At 42.6% G+C, this 13,770-nt stretch overlaps 2 long non-coding RNA genes across 2 annotated transcripts; both read right to left on the reverse strand.

Moving 5' to 3' along the window:
• Positions 1 to 3,678: 3,678 nt before the first annotated feature.
• LOC144134887 (uncharacterized) lies at positions 3,679 to 8,074 on the reverse strand. The gene is made up of 3 exons (XR_013315289.1): positions 7,892 to 8,074; positions 7,495 to 7,650; positions 3,679 to 3,771 (listed from the first exon to the last, which is right to left on the reverse strand). It is a non-coding gene; the product is annotated as an uncharacterized LOC144134887 (long non-coding RNA).
• Positions 8,075 to 8,651: 577 nt separating this feature from the next.
• On the reverse strand, positions 8,652 to 13,297 carry LOC144134888 (uncharacterized). The gene is made up of 4 exons (XR_013315290.1): positions 13,042 to 13,297; positions 12,564 to 12,634; positions 8,903 to 9,009; positions 8,652 to 8,773 (listed from the first exon to the last, which is right to left on the reverse strand). It is a non-coding gene; the product is annotated as an uncharacterized LOC144134888 (long non-coding RNA).
• Between the last annotated feature and the right edge of the window lie 473 nt (positions 13,298 to 13,770).

A 13,770-nucleotide genomic window follows, 5' to 3' on the forward strand; every position in this document is an offset into this window, starting at 1 on the left:
ACTGAAGCCTTGGATGCGCAGCAAGAGACAAAGCGTGCATATTGTTGACCATGCAATGTTGACCCTTTTGTGTCGTAGGTTTCCAGCTCCTATTACAGTTTTTTTTGCTTAATTTTCTTATGGGCCGATTTAGAAATCTGCTAAACATGGTCGCATGTCTCAGCTTTAGTCTAACCAGGCAGCTTTGGAGAAAGCGCACATATTTATAATGTTTTGGTTTTATTTTCGTGAATGACACTGCTGTATCAATTTTATTGGCGCTTCCTTTCAATGAGTGTGTTGATTATCGACAGCTGCATAAGTGACTATCTTATTTATAATTTAAATTCTAACTCATTGTTTTTTTTTCTAGTTTATTCCCAATATAGGCTATTTTTATTTGCGCCTCTTTGAGGAAGATCGCGATGATGATGATGGTAGCGCTCTTAAAGCGCCCCCTACAGTCAGTGAGCTAAGAAGAAAAAAACAACATGGCGGTAGTTTACGTGCTTCGAATCGCGGTCGGCGGTCGTTGCGAGTGAAGAATTCGCCGGCGTCGCGTCTTTGTGGCCTGTGTAGATATTTAAATTTGCCCTTTTTGTTTGTGACCAGCAGACCGCCCGTAGAATGCGTGTTTACCTCCCATGCGCCCCTAAAGGTGAGTGAACAGGATGCAAGCGCGTGCCGTCCAGTATTGGCGTCCCAGATCTGGGTGTTTCAAGCTCATTGCGGAAAAGATCTGTACATATAGCTCTTGTTATAATCATCACGATGCAGTGTGTAGGCTGTGATACGTCATCGCCGTGACTATCTCATGGAGCAAGGGTTGGAGAACGTTGCAGCATGTCTTTTCTAGCCCGCCCTCTAACAGTCCAAGGCACTGATCTGGACACCAAATAGCGACAGTACCGATTGACGACTGTTGTGGGTGCTTGTGTGCGAAATTGCATTGATCTGCCAGATCGCAGAGTGAAGCAATTGTCGGCAGAACAATCGCAAGGCTTACCCGACTGTAGCTTGCAACCACCTCAGCGGTCCCAATGCTTGGGACAGAGCGAAGAAATAAAGCTGCACAGTGCGAACGCTGGATTATCGAAAACCGTGCATACGTTTCGTATAGTAGCTATTGGAATTGAGTATTCTGGAATGCACTGGCAATGCGTACTTCTGCTCTTGAGGCCGAGTGACCCGTCTTCCTTCATGGCGCAGGCAGAGTTTACTGAACGCGTGTGCACACGCTGAGCGGCGCATCTGAAAAAGTGAAAAGTGTTTCCATGTTCACTGCACGCTTTCATCGACGTAGGAGTTCTAAGGTAATCCTGTGAGTTCACGTTCTGTTGGTATACAGTCATATTTGGTTTGTGCAATCAGTGACTGCCCACATACTGTTGAAAAGCGAGATTTTTATTGTCTGCCAAAGATGATGTGGTGGCATGTATAAATTAATATAGCATACACTGTAAAAAAAAATGCTCCGCAGTACAGAGAAACCCGCTGGTAATGCGTTGCCGGAGGGTTTTCCGCAACATGAGGTACGGACTAAATGTCAGAAACAGAGACTCCGTATGACGACTGAAACAATCTTGGTAACGAAAAGTTACGCCATGCTATGCACGAGACCGAAATCGTTTTTTCACAACGAATGCTTATGTTTTGTTCTTATTGAAGTTTCCGCAATGTGTATGCATACGTCCTCCGTTTACTCGGAAGTCCTTTCATCTAGAGCGGAAATTATCTGTATTGTAATTATGTACTTTCTGTAGTACATGAACATGCGTCTTCGTATAGCTTCTGCCCGCAATGTTCACTGCAGATATAGCCGTCCAGGTGCCGAAGAAATAATTATTATGTACAAGGCTTTCCTTTACGCATATTATGTAGTGCATACGTACAACGAATGCAACTTAGAATGAAAGAGTGGTGTTTGGGTGAGTACAAGTACATACGTTTTATTTTCATGGCAAACTACACACATTGTACATCTGCACATTGCTGTCGGATCCATCTGAAAAGCATAAAAAAATCCTCATTTAGTGGTCACACAACACCAAATATAAATTTCACAAATACATTTCAACCATCCGCTATTGAACAATCGGCTTTCGTAGAAGCTTTCAAAAGCCATTCACCGAGAACCAACCCGTTTTAATTTATTGCCCAAAATTCATTTCTCATAACAGTAAACAGTAAAAACCACAGGTCCAGAAAGAAGCAGACAAAATGCGCTTTCCCGGGCGGCACTGTGCGCATGAAAGTCTTTACAGTTGCTTATCATTTTGTGCAAATAGAAAGTAGCTCAGGATGGGGGCCAGATGCAATTCAATGCAGGTGCCTTTCTGTACATAGTACTAAATGCACAACTTAGGGAGCAAGGAACATTGGTAACATCTGAAAAAGGTGGGAGACGCTTGCCGAATTTATCGTCCATCCAATTTGTTATTGGCAAGACAAGACGAAGTGAAAGTCCCCGGGCATGCCCGTTGCGGCAGATTATGACGCTTTTTATTATGGCATTCCAATATCTCTGCAGTGTGCCTCACAAGGAACGGATGCTCAAGTTTCAAAAAAAGGGCTCTTGGCAGAAATTTAACCAAAGGCCGTTGCCATGTGAACCTTTTTAAAATGATGACCCAGAAAGACGAAGTGTCCTCATGTGTCTGATGCAAAATAAGGATGAAGGCATTAGTCTTTCTGCTTTTTGAACAGCTGTGATAAGTTTTTTACTGGTACTGCTTGGTGCAGCTTCAGTCTCCTTGACATTTTGTGAAATAATTATATATCTGTGAAAGATCTCGCTAGCAAACATTTTGGCACTAATGGAGAAGCAAAAAGACCCATGTCCTAGGCCTTTTTTTGTGACACTAAAGGAAGGCTTGCCTTTTAGAGTCATTGATTACGAAGAGGTCCATGTGGCAACAAACTTTGAGAGAATTCCTTCAAGGGCTCTTTGTTCTCATGAGGTGCCCTGTAGATATACCACAACACCTCAGTGAGCTGTCACCAGCCCTGTGAGTTCACTGTCACTTGGCATCAAGGGTATGTAGTTTTCCTCGCCACATGCAGCAATGATGTATATGTCAAGAGAAAGCATAAAAGATTTCTAAGTGCAATTCTAGATTGCTGGCGGAGGAAAGCACAAGAGAGGCCATGCTCAGCTGTTACCTTTGCTTCTTGCTCGAGTTTTACAGTGAGTACTACGTAATGACAGGTGTCTGCATCAACTCATATTTAACACCCGTCCTGTGCGACCTCCATCTTGCTCTACATGACAGGCAACTTTATAACACCCTTCATGCAAAGAGTGTCATCAGGGTCGGTGTGTCCTGTCAGTTTCCTGGTCCTGTGGTTTGTGCTGTGTTTTCTACTCTTAAATTATTTACTGCCTTCATTCTCCACTCCATGACGCCTGAATGTGCTACACTGGGCTGCTCCACGCGTTGTGGAGCAGCCCAGTGGCCATTTTTTTTTTCATACGTCGGAGGCACTCAGCTCGAAAGCCATGCTTACTATAATCAGCAGACAAGGGTACATGTGAGACACATCATTAATAACTAATTCTCACAGTGGTATCTGGTGCAAGAATATCTAAATACTACACAATTTTTGCTTAAGTTTTCAGATACGCTCTTAGATTAAAAACATAATTTGGCTACATTAGCAGAAGCACAGCACCAAGGTACTCACCAGCTACCTGAAGCACTGTACGCAAGTTCTCGTGCCATCATGAATACAGCACACTGTCCACGTCTTCATAATGCCATGTCACTCCAGCACTTCGGTAGCAAAATTTTCCTTTAAAAAAAAGTAGTTTTGTTTATGTTAGACTGGTCATATTTAATTTTACTATATACTATGTACTTCTCATTGTACTGCCCCAGACTAAAAAATACCAATGATCACGCTCTGAATTATGTCATATGTGATCACCAAATTATGTGATCACCAATATGTTCTTAGAAATTCTGATTGAAATAAATCTGACAAAATATTATTTCAGAAAATGTGGCACAAGGAAGAAGGACGCTAGCTAGATAACCTGGACGAATGTTTTCAGTTGCATGCAGCCACCGGCACCACTGCACACAAAATGTACAATAAAGTGGGTTTTACCTTTCCGAATAGAATTTAATGCTGCAAACATTTAGGTAAAAAAATTTCAACCTTCCATTCCGCATAAAGGAAAGAAAATTCCTCTCGTTCTTTCACAAGCCTCTGCAAGTACACAATTCAGTGAATCTACTCTACAAGTACTTGAATCTATCAGCATGAGACAGGGACGAGAAAAGAAACAAAACAGGCACTGACTCGCAACTGAAGTTTATTGAAGTGAACAGAGTATATACAGAAAAGCCACACGCCACAAACTACACAATTACACATAAGCTACATCACAACATAAGTAAAAGATTGCCCTTAACATTCCTCTCATCTAGACAGTCCAACCCGCTGCATGTTAACGCTATGGGCAGCACACTCACACATTCGTCACCGAGTCATAAGATGTGTCTAGCCTCGATAATTTTCTGGTTAATCTGCTGTGAACGTAGTGCCAAAATGCGTGTTGCCGAAAGGAATGGCTAGCAGCCTTCACATCCCTTGTAATATGCAGATAAGTTACAACCCCTACCAATATCCAAATACCTCTCATGCTCCTGTAGTCTTACATTGATACACATTCCAGTTTCACCAACATAAACCCAACCACATGATAATGGTATGCAATGCATGCAATGGTTGCAAGGCACATATATGTTACCACGTTTCACTCGACACATGTGCTTTTCCCTAACGAAATTCACAAAATTATTAACAATTTTACAGATTGTAGACAACTTATTAGGGGCCGAACACACCATTTTTACGTCATACCTTCTGGCCAGTTTTCAAATTTTGCAACAATCTGCAACAACACAGTCAGTCTTTTGGCATCTCACTGGCTAGCTCCAGCCTGATCATGCCAGTCCCTGCGAAGGGGTTTCAGCTTTTAACATGCTAAAGGGAAGAATGGCACAGCATCAAGTAACGAGGAAAGCAGGACAGCACATCCACACACAAGTGCCAACCCTGGAGCAGATACAAAATCCAAGAGCGCGTGCTTGACATTCAGCGTTGACAGTCAAGGAAACGAGGAAACACTGATTTGAACGCTAAAGATTGAACGAGCCCGATCCTTGGCTGCCAACGCTGAATGTCAAGTACACGCTCTTAGATTCTGCATCCGCTCCAAGGATGGCACTTGTGCGTGGGTGTGCTCTCCTGTTGTCCTCGTTACTTGATGCTGCGCCATTCTTATCTTTAGCATGTCAGACCAACATCCCAATCTTATATGCTCAGCTTTAACAATTTATCGCACGCTTCTGCAATAGCATGGTTGGGAAATCATGCTTTCATTAGCCTTAAAATCTCTTGGAAACCAGTTGTCACGCTGTAAAAGCATGGCTTCACCAATACCGAGCCTAGACTTGACGACGCAATGCTATCTTTCACTAGCTTAGAATCGTTCGACCAACAGTCAAGTAGCTGCTTAACACTCCTGGGTGAATATCGCTAGCACACATGGCGTGTGCAGAACATCAAGGTAAGGTTCAGAAACCGCAGCTCTTTTTGTTGGGACATTTTCTCCAAGGTAAACTTAAGACAAAGGCCTAGCTCCTTAAACAAGTTCACAATATGTACAGGTCCCACACTATCACAACCTTTGTAAAAGACCAGAAAATCATAGACGTAGCGAAAGATTTCCCCCAGCCCATGCAATTTCTTGGCAATCATTCCTTCCACCCTGCTTAAGAGAATATTGCTTAGCACAGGGGCAACCTTCGAATCGATACATTTAGCAGACTTTTGAACATATGCCGCACTGCCATACTCCACAAACATGCTCTTCACTTCAAATAAAAGGAGGCAAGTGAGAAAAAAGACTTATGTTACACACCCATTCCTAAACACGAGCTCATCGTTGTGCTCTGATATACACATTCATAAGCTTTTCACAAGATCTTCATACGGGATAGAATAAAATAGTTCTACATCGACACTAATCACAAGACAATCCGCTGGATTGTCATTCTTAAGATACTCAACCACACTGCGAATTGAGTACAAGAAATGGATCTTCAAGATGCGAAGTAGACAGATGCTTTTGCAAATAACCAGAGATAATTTTGCATGAATCCTTTTCTGAAATTTATCTGAAGAGCATGTTATTGAATAGCATTTATTTGAAGAGCATGTTTGTAGAGTAGTGCAGTGCGGTATGTGTTCTAAAGTCTCGAATATGCAGTGGTTCAAAGGTTGACCTTGTGCTAAGCAATATTTTCTTGAGTAGGGTGGATAGAATAATTGTCTAGAATGTGCATGGGCTGGGGGAAAAATCTTTTGCTATGTCGATGATTTTCTGGTCTTTTATAAAGGTTGTGATAGTTCGGGACCTGTACATCTTCTCAAGTTGTTTAAGGAGCAAGGCCTTTATCTCAAGTTTACCTTGGAGCAAATGTCCCAAGAAAAAGAGCTGTGGTTTCTGGACCTTACCTTGATGTTCAGCACACTTCATGTGTGCTGGCGAGTGTTAAGCTGCTACCTGGCTACATGTCGACGATTCCAAGCTAGTGAAAGATAGCATTGCACTTTCTAGCGCGGGCTCAGAATTGATGAAATTATGCTTTCACAGCATGACGACTAGTTTCCAAGAGCAGATTTTAAGGTTAACGAACGCAGGATTTCCAAACCTTGTTACTGCAAGAGCATATGATAAATTGTTAAAGAAGCTGAGACAGTTTTGCGGCGACCAGCACAATCTGGCTGGGGCCAGCCAGCAAGATGCCAAAAGACCAGTTGTGTTACCGTATGTACATAAATTGTCGCAAAATTTGAAAAATGTGGCCAGAAGGTATGATGTAAAAGTGGCTCTCTCGGCCCCTAATACGTTGTCTAAAGCATGTAAAATTTTAAGAATAATTCTGCGAATGTGGCTCGAGAAAAGTACACGTGTAGAGTGAAATGTATATGTACCTTGTAAAATGAATGTGGTATCAAATATTATTATCTTGTAGTCTGGTTTACGTAGGTACAACTGGAAGGTGTATGAATGTAAGACTACAGGAACACAAGAGGGTAGGGGCTTGGCTAGGTGGTTGGGGTAACTCTGCTGTACACTGCACGGGATGTGAAGTCTGCTACCCTTTCCTTTTGGCAACACGCATTTTGGCAGTAAATTCAGAGAGATTAAATGGGAGATTATCGAGGCTAGACACATCTTATGACTCCGTGAAGAATGTGTGTTTTGTGTATCGTGTTAACACACAATGAGTTGGACTACCTCGATCAGGGAAATGTTGAGGGCGATTTTTGACTCATGTTTTCCTGTATGCTTATCTGTAACTACATGGTTTATGGTATTGCTTGGCTTTTTATATATTCCCTGTTCACGCCAATAAACTATAGTCGCGAGTCAGCACCTGTCTTGTCTCCTTTCTCATCCCTGTCTTTCGCGCTGGTGGATTCACCACAATGGCTCACCTCTGCAGAAATCCAAGGCATGACATTTTCCTCTTCACACTCGTGGTTCAGCGCATAATACAGCAAAGGCTTTTCAATTCCAAGGAAAGTTCATGGCTCCATTGAACACTGCCTCCTGCTTACAAGACACAGAGCAGCAATCATTGTAGATTCTACCTGTGACACAAAGAGCAAAGTTTTAGTTTGAGTGGACTAAACTAGGAAAGCAGCACAATATATCTATAGCCAAATAACTGAACTAAAAGAAATAGAGGGTAGTGTAATAGTGAACACACTGATATATTGCAAGTGAGATATATGCTTAATATATTGCATATCCAACACTGCTACCATTGCCTTAGCCAACTACTTCATAAATAACAATAAATGCAGTATCACAAAAATACTGATAACGTACTATGTGCTAATAGTAGCAGTGCAGGTTCCATGAACAAAAAAGGGCCCAGTGCTGACTGTCGTTCCCACAGCAGCCTTGTGACTAATGGCCGGTGTAAAGGAAAGAGGAGGAATGACTGAAAAGAAAAAGAGCCAGGGGGAAGGAAAATAGGTATAGAAGGGCTTAGGATATCATAGGCAAATAAGGTTGTTTAGACAGTGAGCACAAAATAAACATTACCACACAAGTAAAGACATACAAGACCAAACATATCTATCATTATGCAGAGTGGCTAACTTGATGCCGTTTAGCCCAAAATATGTCTTCAATAAAGTGATTATAATTATTAATAGAACAACTGACTGAGTGAAACCATAACAGGGATGAACAAGGAAGTTGTTAATATTCTGGCAGAAATTAAAAGAAGAAAATGGATCTGGCCAAGGCATACAATGCAGAGAATGAATCACCAATGGTATCTTAGGGCAACATAATGAATTTGATGGATTTTAATGGCACAAGGGCATCTGTGGCCAAAGAGTGCCTTAGCACAAGTTAATTTCGTCTACTCAAGGTGAAATCAGAGACCCATTTCCCAAGCATTTCATTCCAGATAAGCTGAGCACCACGCCAGGAAACAGCTTGTGCATTGTATCGCAACAAAATGAATTTCACCCTAAGGAAAATATAGCAGGAGATAGCTGAATATAAGCTCACTAGATAAGATTAGGTGATTTCTGATAGTGTGGCATGTAGCTGGTGCAAGACACAGGAGTGGCCTAGTGGTCCGAGCATCTGCCTCGCAAGCGGTAGGTGTGGAGTTCGATCCCCAGTGCCATCGGGTAACCAGCGGTGATACAATGGGTCGTTTCAATGGCCAGTTTAAAACTTGAAATAACCATGCTGCAATATATACAAAAAATGATTTGTGTGCTCTCTCTTACATGACATAGTTAATCATATCATAGTGTTGGTAGTACACAAAATGCATGTGTGGAACATATGCATGCACTGTTTTTGTTCACATCTTACCTGCTATGTGCTGTTATGGCATGTTATGTGCTGGGAAAGCAACAGATAGTGAGCAATGTTGTGTTGCAGCCTTTCTTCTGATGGAATTTGAATCATGTGAGGTGCAGCTGAAAGAAATTGTTTCATACATAAGTATATTTCATGTAACATAATAAAAAGTGCACAGCCCCATCATGAGTTGTGGTTTAAACTAACAGCGAGCGTTTTACTACTTTATTTAACATATGATGCAAGTCAGTGATGCTGGAGGCACAAAACTAAATACTGTGAGGTAACGAGCTAATATGGACAATTATGCCTTTAAGAGATATTGTCAATATATATTTTCCTGAATGAACTAAAGTTATCCTTAGAAGCATTCAGAGGAAGATAATTTTGCTAAATGCCTTTTGCCAGAATAGGCCTTTTATGAACCAGTTGCAAATGAAAAGAATAACTTTAAGACCATGCTATGCATGGTCTAACGCCAAAGTAGTTGCACACAAGCAGTATACTATGCCCCTAGTTTTATGGTGGGCCTGTACTGCACAATTTTCATGCAAGGTAGTGCAAAGTATGTGCCATGAAACAGACCTCTGCTTGCTGAAATTGGCAAATAAGTACTGGGTTTTTAAGGCAGGATAAAAGTTACATAGTTCCTTCTGCAGGTTTTGAACTTCAGGTTAGTTATTTGAAAAATATCAATCCCTGAACTGCAATGATTGAAGTTTTTAACAAATAACATTTCCATTGTAACAGTGCAAACGCTCTTTTATATGAGGAACGACTTTTCAAAAGCCTGCGTTTCATGGTGGCTGTCAAGTACCCCTGATAAAGAGAAACCAGTCACGACACACAACCAAGCCCCCGTAGCACATTTTCAACTATACCCTCATGATATAGCTTTAAAGTAAGTGGTAAGCAATACAAATACAAATCCCTTGATTTCCTTCATGATTTATCACTGGTGTATACATACAAAGATAACCGTACAAGATGTGGAGTGCATCGTACAGAGAGAGTAGGCAGATGGTTTCTTGACACTCAAAAAGTGAACAAGGGAAGGAAAAATCTCAGGGTGCTTGCCGTTTCGACAAGACAACTTGTTTTCGTCTGGGGTCAACATATACAGAGGAAACTTAGAATCAAGTACAGGGTTGTCCACTCTTAGTGCGAACACGCGAGCACATGGCTGTGCTCTTTGGGCCACTGTGTCTGACATTGCCACACATCGAAGTGTAACATGACACGAAGCACCACATCCAGGTGCATCTCCTCTTGCGCCATTTTGCAGCGATGAGTGGCTTCGCCGCACACAGCGGACCTCTAAAGAGTGCGGCCATGCGCTCACATGTTTGCACTAAATGTGGCCAGCTCTGTACATTCCGGAATTGGCATAATTATTTGAAAAGGCCTTGCACATGGTCAGAGGTTTCCCAACCCACATTTTCCCCCTCCTTTCCTGCTTTCTTTAATTTATCGTTATACTTTAACCTTACGCCCTGCACCTCCTGACATCACTTCTCGGAACCTTGGCTGCCATAATCCTCCCCCTTCCCCTTCTTTTTGCCTTTTCTCCGAACCTGCCCTCATTTTCTCTTTTTACTTCAAATTATTTTGCCCCCCCACCCCCCTGGTATTTTATTCTGCCATGCTCCTTAATTCCTTTATCCTAGTTTTTCAGGAAAAGGCAGCCAGCCATACCAAGCCACCTGTTGTGGCTGGACATAAAGCCATTTAAGCCCACTATCCACACTCCATACCCCGAGATTCGTTTCTACTGAATTGGGCTTTTTTGTTTTCACAGTTTTGCAGGTCAACCGGTTAATCTTCTTTAGCAGCTATCATGCCTGGTCAAGGTTCATGCTCCCCATCGTAACGCCCTTCCCATATCGCACCCTCGTCCCACACAACAGGCCTTTCGCCTCGAAGTGAAAACCTTATTTAAACCCCACCAATGATGAACACTTTGCCAGACAAAGACAAGTCCTCTTGTCGAAATGTCGGCAAGCACCCTGAGGCTTTTCCCTTCCTTATTCAGTTTGTGAGATACCAGGGACAGGTGTTCAAGCAGCCATACCACACTAATACCCCTGTCACACGGGCACCGCAAAGGCCTTTGAGAATCATATCCAAAGGCGTAAGGAGTGCAGCTACCCGGTACAAATGTTGCGCCTTTGTCGCTAAGGGCCTTGGAGGCGAAGGCGCTCAACCGAGACCTTCGGAGCCCGAAGACGCGGCATTCGAGAAGCTGTGATCGCAGTACCATCCAAAGTCAAAAAGTAAAAGCAATAAAAAAAATACATAAGCTAATAATGTTTGAAAACATTTTTTTCAAATACGAAAGGTGTGTCTGGCTTTGGTTTTTGTACGGGTGTTTATGTTTTATGTTCAAATTTCAAGACAGTGAAAGTGTTGCGGCAACACCGAGCGCCAATGGAGGCCAAGGCAATACACGTACAAAACCTGCTCCTGCTGATGAGAGTAGCTGTTGCAGTACTTTTAAGGAAGCAATCAGAATAAAAAATTGTCAAAGCTCAACGAGTGAACAGAATACACCACTTTAATTTTAGAACACTCACTTCAGCCACCTCGAGTATAGCAGCGGGTGCTAAGCCTGAACGACTTTCACCTTTTGGCTGCACCGTGTAGCTGCATTGCTGCTCCTTTAAGCTTTCGCTCCTTTGGTGAAAAATGGTGCCTTTGCTGGAAAGGCCTTCGAGGAATGCCATGTGACAGGGGTATAAAGCACATTTTTTACTGACACGAAAGACTCAGTGCCATTGGTTCTGACAACATTCTGAACCATGCTTTGGTGGCTTAGCATATCAGAATACTGGACATGACAAAATCAACTAATTAGTGAGGGCTATTATTTGCTATAGGTAAAATTATAACATTCTCCTAAAATAATGAAAAGAAACCACCAGCACTGACATTAATGTACAATTTGGCTGTAACATACTGACATGACAATCTAGTTAAACGTAAATTCTCTTTTCGCAGTTCAAAACTGCATGCATTATTTCTAGAAAGCGCGAAAACAGAAGCTCATACATAGTGCCAAAGAAAAGAGTGCATAATAGTACCACTTATGAGGTGTTTATCGGCAACTGCAATGAGCAAGGCTATGTTAATGGCAATCCAGAGTTATGTGTCTTACGAGCGCATGCACTTGGGAGGTGATAGCAGCTGTGGACGCAGCTGTCCATCGCAGTTTTCAGTCTGTCGAGATAACACATGGGGTAAGGTATTCCCTGTTTTGCTGCCGAAGGCAATACCGTCAGCGAGTGGTGTTGCCTTGCTATTCACTGTCAATATCTACTGCTCAAAGTAAAGGAAACTAGGGCATAAAACATACAGCATTTCATAATATGCTTTGGCCAAATGCAGTGAGAATGAAACAGACTAGAGACTTGTCTTATGACGTTTGCACTCTTTATTTTGCACCAGAGGAAAATAAATTGATGTACAGTTGACCTACTGCTTGCCACAGTCCTAGAAGAAATGAATCCAGGTCTCAGAAATTCTACCGAGAGAATACTGATGCTGCATGTGCATTTCTCTGAACTGTTCTGAAATATGCAGAAGTTACCAATTTTTTTACTACCTGATTACATACTGTAATCTTTGCAAGGAATATGAGGTTAACGGACTGGGAAAAAAATGTCAGGAATGGTACCTTTGGTACTGGGCACTTGGACAAACAAATGACCCACTGGGCGTCCCCAGGAGCTCTGCTACCAGGCACCCCTGGCAACAGTAGTCAATTTTCCAGGTCCAAAGGAGCCATGCGAATGATTGCCGAAAAGTCAAGTTTAAGGACAGCAGATGCATGAACACAAAACAGTTTTCCAACTTTGTTTCAGTGTGATAAATGGTTTCAAATGTCTAGACTATATCTGGTAGTACACAAATTATCAGAACACCATCTCCCGCTCAGAATCATCTCAAAACACATTCGACACGCAGTACCGACATGGACAGTTCGTGCTTAATTGAATCCAAAAGTTTACGCTGATCGACCAATATTACTCTAAATAGAGACAGAAAGCGCATGCACGTTGTACTGATGTTATCGTGAACATAACATGCGACGAGACGCAGGGTTACAATACAAACAAAAAACCGCTTTCAAAATTTGAGAACAAAAGGCTCACCTTCTCACAAGTTCGCCAAACCGGAGACGTTGCCGAGTGGCTGCCGCCAAAGTCACTCGCAATGCACAGAAACAATAAAAATGCAGTGCCGCTGACTTTCCTTGAGCAATTCCAGTCGACTGAACTTCCAACTGTTCGCACCGACTACCTCTGCAAGCATGTCTAAAAGTTAGCGGCGCAGCCGCGCCATTTGCAATTTACGGAGCAACACGGGAAATTCATAGCGCCATTCGCGTATTCGCGCTCAAGCTCACGTCGCTGATGTCGCAAAAGCGCACAACGGCAAAAACATATAAGATGTATTTAATTTTACGGTAGCTTTTTTAGCTGACAACCTGAATCGTTTGATATATTGTTTTTTCTTTTTGTTGCATGAACGTTATTACCACCAGCGGCAGCGCAGCTTGGCCATGGCTAGCCATGGCGAAGTCGAAGCGCTAGCCGAGCCCGCAGTCGGAAACATGTGCGCAGTTAGCGCAGTGTGGAGTTGAATGAACAGGCGCTATGGAATGGGTTTTTGTTCTTCCGTGTCCGTGTTCGCTGCGTGCGTCCTGCGCGTTGCGTGTCTTTAGTATGTGTGTGTGTGTGTGTGTGTGTGTGGCCGGAACGCTGCATTGGAGTGTACATACAACAGCTCGCTGTCCCGTGCGGCATCGGTGCGTAGTAAAACGATCATGCAGAATGTGCGTTACAATGCCAGTGGCCCTGCACGAAAGAGGAGACTTGAAG

This window comes from Amblyomma americanum, chromosome 5, assembly GCF_052857255.1.
Source record: "Amblyomma americanum isolate KBUSLIRL-KWMA chromosome 5, ASM5285725v1, whole genome shotgun sequence".
NCBI classification, from domain to species: domain Eukaryota; kingdom Metazoa; phylum Arthropoda; class Arachnida; order Ixodida; family Ixodidae; genus Amblyomma; species Amblyomma americanum.